The sequence below is a fragment of the Neltuma alba genome, unplaced genomic scaffold (genome assembly GCF_004799145.2).
Source record: "Neltuma alba isolate B1F8T4 unplaced genomic scaffold, ASM479914v2 tig00004239_pilon, whole genome shotgun sequence".
Classification (NCBI taxonomy): domain Eukaryota; kingdom Viridiplantae; phylum Streptophyta; class Magnoliopsida; order Fabales; family Fabaceae; genus Neltuma; species Neltuma alba.
In genome coordinates this window covers 47,383-62,682 of record NW_021633616.1, presented here as the reverse complement: position 1 = coordinate 62,682, position 15,300 = coordinate 47,383, and the positions used below count along the sequence as shown (strand labels likewise).

Here is a 15,300-nt window from a genome sequence, read left to right as displayed (position 1 = left end):
ACCATTCAACTACTCTACTCTGGTTCCTGAACGAGCACAATAATGGATCACTGAAGCCATGTTTGCTGAACAATTCCCCGAGGAATATAGGAGGCAACAAGAAGCTCGAGCCAGTGCCAGTGTTGACCCCACCACTCAAAGCTTGGATCTCCTCCATGAGAAATTAGATAGAGAAATACGTCACAGGAGACATAGACAAAGGTGCATGGAGGAACTATTAGTCCAGATTGCAAGGAAATTGGACATTGACGCGCCAGATGTGGAAGATACAAGCACTGAGGCAGAGTCACCGGAAGATGAACCTGAAGCTGGAACTTCTGGGGCTGGTATTGGCTCGGACGATGATATGGCTATTGATCCATATGCAGAGGGTGATGAGGATCAGGGGGATCAACATTCTGAGGAGGAGGAGGACTAGTTGGGGCCATTTTTCTGCTGCTGTTGTTGCTTGCTTTGCTGCTTTTGTCATTTTGTGTGTTTATGAATTTCTTGCATTTTGGTCTATTTTGTGTGTTATTGCTTCTCTAATTTGGCAAGGCTACTGATGGCCTGTTGAACTGATTCTAACTGTTGACCAATATCTATCATTGCTGATTTTCAAGCGTTAACTGTTACGAAATGATTGAAAATGTGAATGGTTAACAGATCTTTTGATTGATTAATTTGTGGATGTCTTTAGTATTGATGATTTCATAATGCTTTATTGATGATGATACTATTGATAGTTGTGCATAATGATATACTTGTACAGGAAGAAAAGCGAAAATTTTGACCTTTCATGCAGCGAATTTATTGTTTTTTTTTCAATTCTGCCTGCATGCCCTGATCTTTACTTCCCCTTGTTGACAGTGAGGACACAGTCAATTTTAAGTTTGGGGTGAGGATTGAAATTTTTGGATAATAGGATTTTTGGTGTGGATATCAGGACAAAATTTGTGGATAACAAGATTATATTTGAAAATTTTGGGATAACAGGGTTATATTTGAAAATTTTTGAAAGGTCATTTGTTGAGAAAACTTTTGAAACAGCTGAAACAGAGAAACAGTAGAAATTTGTTAGCTTAAATTTTTGCTCAGTTGATTTTATGAAATATAAGCTGAAGTGGCAAGTGTTGTAGTTGAGGATGTATGAAGGTCCAATGATTGAAAAAATGCTTGGTTACTATGCTTGATAGGAAATTTTGAATTGCTCTTCGATGCTTGATTTGTGAGGTTAAAACCTATGTTCTTATTTTGGAGAAACTAATGCACTAAAAGGGTCAAGACATTTCAAGGGGTATGTTGAGGTTGAGTGAGTGGATAATTTAGCTTTTACTTTTGTGTCAACTAAATTGTTTCATAACCTTTTTCTGATTTCTCAAAAGTTTATAGTTTGTTCTATATGAATTTGAAAAAGGATTAGGGCAGTTCTAAATGCGTTTGAGCCTTTCAAGCTGACCTTATAGGTTTTATCCTTTGAACCCATGCTTGAGCTTTAAAAAAAAAAAAGTATATATGTTCAAGTTTGTGTTTCAAACCCTAACCTCTTCCTAACCCAAAACCAATTGAGAGAAAAACCATGAAATCCCTAGCTTTGAGATAAATGGAAGAAGTTAAAAGGATAAGGGGTTGATGAAATGTGGAGATTTTGAAAGGTTGGCAAGGGTAGCCAATTATTCTGAAAAGTTAAAGTGTTAGTGCTAAGTTGTTGTAATTGTTTGTTCTAAAAAAAAAACAAAAAAAAAAAAAAAAAACAAAAAAAACACAAAAAAAGTGTATATATACTTATCTATATACGATAATTGTGGTACAAGTTTGGGAGAATGAAAGTGGTTGAAGTAAGTTCTGATTATTGGAATATCTATTTATCTCAAAGTATTTGTATGATCTACTTTCCCCTTTCTTTCCTACCATTACCTCTTGGCCACGTTATAAGCCGAAAAGTCCCTTTGATTTCAAATGTATATGGGTGAGTTGTAAAGAGAGAGAAAGAAGTTAGGCTTATGAAAGGATACGATTGAAGGTGTATGTTGGCTAAAGTCTCTCATTCCACTGAAACAGTATCTTAAGAGATGCTCATTGACTCTATACACACACTCACACTCCAAAATCATTGAAAGTTTGTTTTAAGTTCATGAAACTTGTTTCTTTGGGTGATTCACTAATTTCCTATCCTATATAGTGTCTTGAGCATTTAATGAGGATACAACTGTTCCTACAATCTTCAATGTTCAATTTTGTCACTTAGTCACTTATTTGTTGTTTTACTCGAGGACGAGCAAAAGTGTAAGTTTGGGGGTGTGATAACCTCTCAAAATTCCTACTGAATTAAGCTGATTTAACATTCTTTTATTGGGTTTATAAGTCAATTTTGCAGGAAACAAAGCCTGAGGAGAGTAAAGAATGGAGAAGAGCTAAAAAAGAAGCCATTCGCAGCGGCCTATGGAAGAAAACGCCGCGGCGGATCACACAAAAAGGGAGGACTGCGCCTCTATGAAATCTGCCGCGGCGCCTTGCTAATCCGCCGCGGCGCCCAAGCTATCTCGGAAGAAACCTGTTCGGTGAAATCCGCCGCGACCGATTAACACGTGCGCCGCGGCGCCTGAGTCACAATGCCATTCTGTAATAGGCGCCGCGGCGCCTGAAGGAATCCGCCGCGGCGCCTGGCCCCTCGCAGCTATGCGTTTTACTTCCTAACTTAAAAAATTAGGGCATATAGAGGTGGACACTGGGTTTTCTAGAGAGAGTTCGACTTCTGGAGCAATTTTGGAGGCTGGCTCTGCTAGGGTTTGGAGTTTTGGAGGCTTGGAACTTTTGGGCTTGAAGCTAGAAGAGATTCAAAGCTTGTATCTTGAATTTTCTGGGTTTCCTTCTTCTTCCCTTCTTGTTTCTGCTATGACTACTAGATACTCTTATAGTTGTAGTTCTTTACTTGATATGTATAGCTAAATCCGTTTTTCTAGGGTTATTTTGATCTATTGTATGGATTGAGACTTGGGTTTTACTATCTCTTTAGTGTAAATGATAATATTCAGTTGTTTTTACTTTGAGCTTAATGCTTCCTTTTGTCTGGCCATCATTTGGATTGATTGATTGATTAGTTTAACTTGAGAAAGTTAATCTAATTCGTGAACTTAGGTAAAAACATGCTAGTCCAGAAATTTATTTGAGTGAATAGATGGTTTGTCGATTGATCAGAGATGTATCTGTTGACCTAGCATAGACTAAATGGGTTTTGGTTTTTAAAGAGCAACCTTTTCAAACAAATGCAAGAGATTGCTGTGTTTTAATTGTGTTTGCAACATTTGGTTTTGACTTGAGAAAGCTTAATCAATTCTATAAACCCAAGCTAACTGAAATTATTGTAAAGCACTACTTGAGAAGTAATTAATCTAGTTTCATGAAGTACTTTAGTGAAGAATAACACTAGTCTATTAATTGTTTCAAGGTCGATTTGATTTTATACTGCTTTAAAACATTGTTTTTCTTAACTTTCATTTCACAAACTCTTTTAGAACAATTATTTCACTTAACCTAATCAAATACACAATTATGATTTTTCAACTCATCTAGCCTTAGTCTCTGAGAGAACGATACTTTTTATATTACTTGCGACCTGTCCACTTGCGGTCAAGTTATTTGGTGAACAGTCTGTTGTTCAAATAAGAAATATTAGGACATGCATAAGTATAACATGAATTAAGAAAATGATATTGTAACTTACAAAATAGCCAGTTGTATGAAGACTACATCCAACTCCTCAAAGTTGAGGAACTGAACAAGGTCCTTCTTGTCAATGATGAAGTCATATGTGACATCTGAACCCACAATCCCCAGCGGCATCTTGAAAGTAACGGGCTTATCCATGTTTGCCACTACAGAATGAAGAACCTCCAAACTAGAATACATAATCACAAGATCACCAGAAAAAGGCAGGAGTACAAGATCTGATGATGCACTCTTTGTGGCCTTCTTTGTTGTCGACTTCTTCGTCAATGGCTTTGCAACAAGTCTCTTTGGCCATAAAATAAAATGTCCTTTTAGCCTGAGCTAATAGTCGAACCTCATCAGTAGGGTTGGGCACTGGTGTACCACCATGAACATGAAAAATCCTATCCACCATCACCCTCGCTTGATCCTTCGAAACTTTCATGCCATGGATCGTTGTGCCCAAGAATGCTCAACCATTAGCGACATGAATAGCTGAATCTTCAAAGTCCACATAAAGATCACAAGGTATTCCATCGTCTTTGACAGGGTCAGGGCTAGGGTCAGGGTCATATACTGTCAGTTGCTTCGTCTGATTATTACTGCCATTCCCACTTTTTATCACAGTTGAACCCTGAAATATAATATGAAATTAGTTAAGGCACATTAAATAAGTTTAAATGGATCAAATGAACCTTTAGAAGATTTGAAAAGATGTGTGATTATTACCTGGGAAGGTTTAGACACTTAGAGCACCTGGAATCCGATCATGCCCATCATCATCATAGCCTCTTGAAACTTGGCATCGAACTCCTCACGTATCTTTTGCATCTCTGCCTTGTGTTGTTCACTGAGTTCAGCTCGAACTCTCTCTGTTTCTTCATGTAATCGCTGTCGAGCTCCTCTTTAGATACCATATTAGCGAAAGATGATCAAGTGCTTCTTCGTGAACCAGAACCAAAAAAATTGTTTAACACCAATCCCTTTAGGGGCCCCTCTAACTGTATCGGGATGGTCAGCCTTTCCAATGGCAGTGGCTAAGATATCCATCCATCCTTAAGGGACGAATGTACCTTGGGATAATTGCTCTTCAAGTGTATCCTGTATCATTAAAGCAACAAATTCAATTTAAGATAATTGAAAAAAGCAATTTGAAGCATAATGTATAAATATTACTTACAATCCTCTCAGCAACAGCAGCAGACTCTGGAGTAATGTATTGACTTTTTTTAATCCTCGCTGCCTTCCATTTTTCTTGGCAAGAATGACGCTCAATGGATGGAATGTAGTCAGTAGGATCTAAAGCAATAGCTATTTGTGCATTCTTCATCCGCTCCTCCATCATACTTCTTTCCAACCCATTATACCTTACATGAGACATGATATATGGGTACACATTCTGCTTAGATATTTGCTTGTTCTTTTGACTCAATGCCTATGACAATGAAACAAATTCAACAAAGTCAGTTTAGTTAAATAAAATATGAACTGATTAAAAACTAAGTTTGAAGAAATCAAACCTGAAATGTAGGGTCTTTACGTTGCTTCACAAAACTCTCTTATGCCTCGTTGCTAATAAACTAGTATCGTTCCTTAAGATGCTTACCCTTTCTTTTTCCACGAATATAGTGTTTTGTGAGCATGGATTTAAAATCCCTCCACCATTCATCAAGTTGCTTAAATAGACAGTCTCTCATTTGCTCAGTGGTGGGAATATCAAATGTCAGCTGCAATACAATAGCATAGGGTTATAAGTAAATAAGCAATTAAAATTGAAACAAATAGAGAAAAGAATTCGTAATGTACCAAAATATCCTCCCAAATGTTTTGCTTCAAATCTTTGTCCACCTTCTTCCAGCTAGGAATATCAATCCCAATCTTACTGCATGTGATATAACCCACATAACTAGTAAATTAAGCCCCAATCTTTCTTACAGGCTTCAAATCATCATCAAACTCCACTATAATCTTCACGGGTTGTGTGGTCTCATCACGTAAAGCTAAATGCCTTATACGGGTTGGCCCTCTATCCTTTCTCTGGCTATTAGTAAAGGAGCTGTCATCGCCAGAACCCTGTTGACCGGATCCGTCCATTTACTGTTCAAAGAACAACCAATTAATAAATGCAAGAATAAGAAATATCAAGTTAATATAAAATATTAAGTATATTTAACAAAAAATATCATATTGTGAATAATAATAAATATGAAATGAATTTAATAAGAAACATCAAATAATTTATTTAGGTCTTATAATGATTATCCTCCCAAATTCCTTCACAATTATCATCTCTAACAGCATAGTCATCATCTACCAAATCTAATTCAACTGTTTTAGGTTGAGTAGTTGTGAAAGGCGGGGTGTGATCAAGATTAAACTCTGAGTCACCATCATCTCCACTAACTCCTTGCCTTTTACCTTGAAGCACGATAGAAAATTTCTTCTTTCCTAGATCGGGCATATAAAACACTTGTTTCGCTTGACTAGCTAAAATAAATGGCTCATTTCTATATCCAAACCTCTCAAGATCGACGGAAACAAATCTAAACTCTTCGTCTACTTGCACAGCATTACTATTAACCCACTTATATTTGAAGATGGGAACTTTAAGCTTGGTATAGCTAACCTCCCATATCTCTTCTGTTATTCCATAATAGGACATTGCTGCCAACGTTGGGTTTCTATCTTTAGAACTAGCAAAATGCATAGCTTTGGCTACTACCATCACCCTACTATTCTGCACGGTACTCTTATCGTCTTGGGTTTTTGTGTAAAATGAATAACCATTTATGTCATATCTACCCCAACACAAAACCTCAAAACAAGGCCATGTAGCTAGCCTTTGTATTGTCTCAGAAAGATTGCCATCTTTTAACACTTCTTGCTTGAACCACTCTGCAAATGACTTATTATGTTCATTAGCTAGTTGCATATCGTTCTTTGTTGGATTCAAGTTCTTCAACATATTCTTGTGAGCATTCAAGTAAGGTAAAACTTCATCCGTGTTGTTTAAAATGTATAGATGTGCTTACATTACAACTTCTCTTGACATAGACCTCACTATGACATACTGTGTTCCCTTGCTTCTCCCCTGATCATGTTAAGATTGAGAAAGTCCAACTGCCTTTACCCTAGCAAGATATGTGTTACAAAACTCACCTGCCTCCTCAGCTACATATCTCTTAACAGTTGATACCTCAGGCCGATAAGAATTCTTGGAGTACCTTTTTAGGATTTTCATATATCTCTCAAACAGGTACGTCCACCTTAAACATACAAGGCCGTAAAGTCTTATCTCTCACATAAGATGAGCTATCAAGTGGACCATAATGTCAACAAATGGTAGAGGAAAGTGTATTTCCAATTAGGAGAGGATCACATAACCTTTATTTTCTAATTCATCTAACTCAGCAGGATCAATGACTTTGCTGCAAATGGTACTAAAAAACATAAAAAGTCTTGTAATAGTACTTCTCACATCGGTTTTCATAATGTCTCGAATAGCAAATGGAAGTAATTGTTACATCAACATGTGACAATCATGAGACTTCATCCCCGTTATCTTCAAATCTTGCATTGAAACAAGTTTGCTCAAATTAGAAGAATAACCTAGCGGTACCTTAATGCTATTGACAAAACCACAGAAAATTCTTTTCTTTTCTTTTGATAACGTGTGTGCAACTGGATGTAAATAAGCCCTCTTACTATCTCTTTCTTGTAGGTGGAGGAGTTTTCTTATCCCAGTTTTGACCAAGTCTCGTCTTGCATTGATTCCACCAACAAGGCTCACACACACATTCTTCCCCACATGCACCACATCTAGACTATGTCTCACATCAAGACGTTGCCAATATGAAAGATCGAAAAAGATAGATCTTTTTTTCCATATATTCCTCTCACCGGCAGTCTTCTTCTTTTTTTTGCCCAAGACCACATTAATTCCCTTCACTCGTTGATAAACTTCTTCTCCAATTAATGGTATTGGAGCCATTTGATATTCTTGTGAGCTGTTGATTGCCTTCTTCAACCTACAGTAAGGGTAAAGCCGACTAAGAAACCTTCTATGACCAAGGTGGACCGTCTTCCTGCCATGCTTAAGTTGCATGTAGTGGGTGCCTTTTTCACACATCGGACATGCTTTATGCCCCTTAACACTGTATCTTGACAAATTTTCATATGCTGGAAAGTCATTGATCGTGGTGAAGATCATAGCTTGTAAATTGAAGGTCTCTTGTTTATATGCATCAAACACATCAACACCTTCCTCCTATAATTTCTTCAAATCCTCAATCAAAGGTACTAAATACACATTGATATCGTTTCTCGGCTATTTTGGCCCCAAGATCATGAAAGATAGCATGATATACTTTCTTTTCATATATAACCAAAGAGGCAAGTTGTAAATTATGAGGAGCACCAGCCAAGCACTGTGTGTGTTACTAAGATTACCATATGGATTAATTCTGTCCATACAAAGCCCTAGTCGAAGGTTTCTTGGCTCGCTATCAAATTGAAGAAATTTTTGATCTATTGTTTTCCATTGAGGAGAATTTGTTGGGTGACAAAACTTTCCATCACATATTTTCTCATCGAAATTCCATCTCAAGTTCTTTGCTTTTGTGGCTTTAGCAAATAGATGCTTAAATCATGGTATTATTGGAAGATAACACAGAACCTTCAAAGGATAACCTTTGGTCATCTCATTATAATCACCATCATCTTTCTTAACTTTGTATCTTGAAGTCCCACATTTAGGGCACTTATTCAACCCTTCATACTCATTTCTCGTACATTCGTTTTGGAAGTGAATTCCCCTTTGGAAGAATATCGCTCAGTAGTTCAAGTAATTCTATGAAACTAGTATCGGTCCAACCATTTTCTGCCTTCAAGTTCATCAATTTCAACACAGTCATCAACCTTGTGTAATCATCTTTACACCCTGGATATAAAGGTGTCTCTGCATCACTACACAAAGTTTCAAAAGTGGGAGAGAACTATATAGAGGATTCAAACCTTATATCGCGAAATATATCCAAAATTCTACCACCAAAGTCTTCATTTACAACCTTATCCTTTCCAAACAGTGTAGTCTTTTTAATTTCTCCATGCCATATTCAATTTGTATACCTCAAATTTATCCCATCACAAATAAGATGTTCCTTTATCTCAGAAATACTCTGCCGACTATTGTTTATGCATTTGATACAAGGATAATAGTACAATCCATCTCTTTTACTAGGGACATTTCTTTGAGCAAACTCAAGAAACCTTTCAATCCCATCCTTATATTCTTTGCTAATTCTCTTAGCTTTCATCCAACTACAATCCATTGTTCTACCGATTCAATGAACATAGTTGTCAAGCCCAATTCTAACTCCTTAATTCAAATATTAAAATAATTAAATAATTAAATGTTAGTCAATAAATTAAAATTTACTAACACTTAATTACAAATTAAAGGAAATGTCTCGTTTTTAAAAATAAAAAATTCCACAGAATTTCCCCTTAAATATATAATAAAGGGAAAATTAGAGTGAATGACCAAGAAAAAGTTATATTTATTATAAAGAATCTTAAAAATTATAATTATTTAAAAGGATCATAACTATATTAAATATATTATAATAAAAAATGAAATATATAATTACTTTTAAAAATTAGATTAATTAATTTCTTAAAAATTAGTATATATAGTGAATGAGTGAAAATGTTGATAAAAATATAAAATCAAACAAACATATATAAGTTTTGTAAAATAGTTAAACAAAAATTATTTTAATCAAAATTAAAATTATTCTTTATAACATATTTCAACATGCATAAAGTTTTACAAAAATATTAAACTAATTTAATATAATTTCTTTTCAAACACTTGTTTCTAATTTAAAGTTATAGAAAAAAATAAAAATAGATTTGTATATAAAATTTAGCTTTTTATAAAAATAAATTAAAACACATATATACTTAAAGAAGTAAATTTTTGTAAGAATATTATTCCCTTTAGGTCCTCCATTCTAATTTTTCCTATAACAAATCCCGAATTATTTGAAAAATAAATAAATCAATCAATCAACCAAACCAACTTAACAATGTAATAAACCAATTAAAGACAAGATAAATTTGAAGAAATATAACAAATAAAACAAAAATAAGAATTCAATTTCAAATCAATTCAATGAATAAAGATTCTTAAAGCTAAAACTTCTGAATCCAAAACGAGAATACAAATGATATCCATTTGTAATGAAATTTTAAACAACACTTTATCATCAATCAAAGCTCGTAATAAAAAAAAAATTCACAAAACAATGAACAAATTATTTATTACTAAATTATCAAATTTATTACCAAAAAAATTACTCAAAATTCAAAAAAAATATCAAAAAATTATTAAAAAATAAAAAACTTCAAAACTAATCAATTTTAAACATTTAAACATGTTTCTAATACCGTATATAGAAAGGAATTGAGGTTTTCTCGCACCAAATGTTACCAATCAACAACTCAAGCACATAAAAAACGCAAAATCAACAATATAAGCCAACCACAATGTAAAACTAATAAACCTATTTGAAATACAACAAATTTTTATAGTCAAAACATCCAAGAAACTAAGAAAAATTGAAAAGATTGAAAGAAGAGGATACTCACATAGTAGAGACGATTCAAAGGCGCGAAGTTGGCCGTTCAAATGGCAGTGGATGGCAACAAGACACTACAAGCTAAATGAAGGAGTTTAAACGAGGGGAAAGGTTGGGGAATGGCCGGTAATAGAAGTTCGTTAGTGGTAGGACAGAAAGGGACCACGGCACACTAATACAAAACTGTGAAAATGAGTAAAACTGAACCCTATTGTGGGTTATTTTAAAACTTTCCATGGCGGTTTTCTTAATAACCACCGTGAAAAATCAAACATCAAGCCACTTATTTATAAAAATACCACCACTTTTTTTCTACGGTGTTTTTCTTCTTAACCGCCATTATTTTACGACGTTAAATGTCTTTTTTCTAGTAGTGATAGAGCTGCAACTCATTACAACTCTTTTAACTAGAAAATAAAAGAAATACCTATTGCATATAGCTGAAGAAAAATTACCGTCATATGTTGAAGATGAGTTACGCCTACTGAATACAAGCCATTTTAATCAAAATATTCTCAAATAAGTAACTTCCCAGCGAATTTTCCTGGCTTCTATTTAATTTCTCATTTTTATTAAAGTGAAAAAAAAAATATTATACTCCTCCGGTCCTCAATATAAGACCTATTTAACTAGTTTGATTAGATTAAGGAAGTTAGGTGAGTTAGTTAATTATAAGAAAAGTGACACATTTTTCCTAAAACATCATAATCATCTTTCTTAATACCCCATCTTCCTCTTCTACTTGATTATGATTGAGGGAGTATCCATATGGGTAATTTAGAAAAAATTAATAAATATGAGAAATGGATCTTATATTTAGAACCAAAACCAATTCAAAAATTGGATCCTATATTAAGGATAAGAGGAGTCCTTCTGAAATTGTTTAGTCACATTATACTATTCTACATATTGTCGGCAAGGATTGATGTTTAAGTAACAATTGATTGGATGGAACCATAAGATGATGGAAATTAATTTTTTTTAAAAAGCCAAATTATATTGACTCCAAGTCAACCACAGTTGATGTGCTTTACTACCACTGAATTCATTATTGGCGACAAACTTTCAACAAAGTGATAAGACAGATGGACCAAGCAGTTTCTAGGAAAGAGTGACAGTGATTATATATGGGAAATTACCACCAAAAAAAAAAAGTATAATACTCTGCCATGACTATAAAATCTAATTTGTAACATTGTAATACAAACTAGATTTTTATAATCAGGATAGGAAGTAATACTAAATTTGAAACTTAGTTTTATCTTTCCTAACTCGTTTTTTTCATTCAGATCTACTAGATTCCTCATATCATCATGCAAGTTGTATAAACTATGAATTAGAGTTCCGGCAAGCAGCAAATTCTTTTTAAAAATGCATAACTGTAGAGAAAACTTGTTAATTTAAATTTTCATATGCTGAAGAAATAGCTACGTCATAAGAGAGCATGTAAAAACGTGGCAACATAAAAATTTCATTATTTACTAGGATAACAACCTTCTTCCAACAATGACCTACATATAATAGTCCAGTAAATCAGAGTACTTCAGAAAACATTGAAGATACTAACCATAATGCTAGTTTTACTTATTTGCAAGTAGTTTAATCGAAACACAAGTCGTCAGTAGCAGCAACATTTTCTCCTAAAATCTCTCACCAAGTTACATAAATTTAGGGAGGAAGAGCCTCTTGAAGCTCCATTTCTCCCTCAAGCATCTCTATCACATTCTTCATCGAGGGTCGATCATTAGGATACATCTGTATGCAATGTGAAGCTATTATAATCATCTTCTTTGCACTTCCCCTTTCCTCATCTGAGATATTGCTCCCCTCTATTGATTCCTCAAATTGATCATAAACCCATTTCGCAAAATAGGTCTGCCAGGAATGCTCAATGACATTCGAGTTCTTCCTTCTACCAGCCATTTCCATCAGTAGCATCCCAAAACTATAAACATCAGCTTTGTGTGATATTCCTCCAATGTTCTTGTACAAGAATTCAGGAGCCATGTATCCAAATGTTCCTCTTGCATTTGTCAGAGACACAATACTATTATCTAATGGGTACAACTTAGCCAATCCGAAATCCAAAATCTTTGGATTAAAATTTTCATCAAGCAGGATATTGTGAGGTTTGATATCAAAGTGTAGAATTTGCATATCACATCCTCGATGTAAATACTCAATTCCTCGAGCAATCCCAAGAGAAATGTGAAATATTTTCTCGTAATTGATGGGCGTGTTGCTTTGTCTCTCCAAGAATATGTACTTGTCAAGTGATCCATTAGGCATAAATTCATAAACAAGAGCTCGCTTATTTCTTTCAGTGCAGAATCCAATCAGCTACACCACATTGACATGATGAATCCTGCCAATAGTGGCAACTTCGCTTATGAAATCTTGTGCATTATTGGCTTTGGACTTTGCCAGTAACTTGACGGCTACATCGCGATTGCTTTGAAGCTTACCTTTATACACATAACCATAGCCTCCTTCTCCTAACTTGTGTTTGAAGCCATTGGTCATTTTCTTGATCTCTGAGTAAGAGTAGTTGATGGGCATCAGGTTACTATTATTTCGGAGGAAGTCCTCAACATTGTCATAATAAGATTGATGTCTTCTTCTCCATCGAAGAATCAAGAATATTAAAACACAAGGTGCACCTAGTATAAATTTAGCTGCAGACCAGAGAGTTACTGTACACAAGATTTCAAAAGTAATCAGCATTAAACCAATTCTTCCTATATAATATAGACTCATATGATCAGATATATGTCTTCATAACATGGATCCAAGCTGAATGTTTGAGTTAAAAGGCATTTTAATTTTTTTATATTATATATGGAATGTGTACTTTTTGTCCTTACATGTATCACCATAGTTTTGGACTTGAATCTGTGTTATATATGATTCTGTTCTTACTCATCATAAATTCCAATTTGAAAAGGAGCAAGGACAGACGTTCAAGCGTGCCCATATTATGTCCTCAAAGGAGACAATCCTACTTCCACAAAATAAAATAAAGAATAGGAAAACTATCCAACGGATGTTTTTCTTCTGTAACTGTTAACGGTTTCTGGTTCAAACTAATAAGAAATCTCAAAAAGTGTGAGAAATGAAATTGAAGGACAAGGCGCTCACCTATAATCACCAATTGCCCCATAGCCAAATCTGCGTTGTTAAAATTCAAAACAGAAGTGTCAATTACAATTAGATATCATCATGAAAAATATACAATTGTGTTCAATATTTTCTTCTAAAGAATGCCATGATAACTATCTGTGAAGTTCACCTGAAATATCCGCAAGTTGTAGTGGACGATGACAAAGAACCATATTTGTGGCATTATCAAAGCAGCAGCTACGTTCCTCTGATCCTTCCCAAACTCCACAACGATTTGGGCGCCATTTGATGTGAATCCCCATCACCTCTTGGCTCTGAACGTTTGGATATGAACAATTCTCATTACATGTCATCGGTCCCCATGGCACCATCTTCACCATCAAATCTACTTTGCAAGATTCTGGCACATCAGTTGAATCCCGCGTCAACACATAAGAATGAAGCGTTTCCGGCGCTTCATTTGTACAAGGCGCCATAATATCCCAATACAGATCAGGTGAGAGTGGATTTTGGCAGCTGACAAACACTAATCCACCCTCATCGTAATCGTATTTTTGGGCGCTTAGTTCTGCCTTTTTGGCTGTGAAAGCATGGCTGAAGTTGCTGTATGTGAGAGAAGAATGACGAGAGATCGCTGGGCATTTGTTGTTGTCGATTCCAGCGGTGATGTATTGGAGAGCGTTGGAGTTATTGGCATAAATGGCCTCTACTAAGTGCCTCCCATAGTTTATGTACAACACACTTCATTTGTTCTCGCAGCGTACTTCGTAACTGGGATCATAGCAATTGCCGGAATAAGAGTGTGTATTTGTGGAGACGTTGAACACATATCCGCAGGATTCGCTAAATGATTCCATATAGAGAGGTCTATTCAAACAGTATAAAGCTAGAGCAAAGGCAAGGAAGATGATTATGAAGGTTTCCTTTATCATGGTGAAGGAAGAAACAAGCTAGTTAGTTTACAAGCGGAGGTGCTGGATCTGCTTGCATCCACATGCCTGCTTGCAATATCAAATAATGCACTCATCATCCCGCTTGTGATGAACATTCTTTCAAAACCTTTTAAGATTAAATCTAATAATTTATTTGAAAGATTAACTATGATAGAAAAGAAGAAATCTTAAAATTTTAAAATCGCTATCATGGTTAAAAGAAATAAACTTATATTACGAGTAATATCGATTGTTAACTTGGGTCTTGGACTTTCAAAGTCCAGAAATATTATTCAACCATAACACAAACTAAACTTATACTTTCAAACATACGAACTGATAAATCATTTTAATATAAGCTATGGAGCTCATCAGTCACAGGTTAACACTTTTCAAAGAGTGTCACATGCAAAGTTTGAGATGTCTCTGGCCTTCCAGCGGCCTTATCATACCAGATAGTAGTAATTAAAAGTATTAGTTTATAACATTAGAGTAAATGAACTCTATATAGCAACATATAACAAATCAACACATAAAACAAAAGTAGGGAGGCTATACAAGATATAACAGCACACTATGCCTCCGGAGTCTTTCCTGATAGGCTACCACATGAATTATCACCTGAAAATAGTAAAAACCATGGGATGAGACGAACATCTCAGTAACCAACTTTTCAACTTATTATACATACTAACATGTGCTCGTGAGGTGTCAAGTAGGACAATTATTAAATCTCAATATATATGTCAATGGAAATATAAAATATATATATTTAAATAATCTTAATCATCCAAATCCTTATTACAGTGGCTAACACACAAATCACATAAGTCTATCCCTCAATATAAGGGATCAATCCGACATATAGGCCTATTCCACTCTTTGGGGGACGAATAAGTAGTTACAAAGGTCTATCTCTT

The 15,300-nt window shown here is 34.9% G+C and overlaps 1 pseudogene; it reads right to left on the bottom strand.

Moving 5' to 3' along the window:
• Positions 1-11,996: 11,996 nt before the first annotated feature.
• LOC114744024 (PR5-like receptor kinase) lies at positions 11,997-13,924 on the bottom strand (annotated as a pseudogene).
• Positions 13,925-15,300: the final 1,376 nt, after the last annotated feature.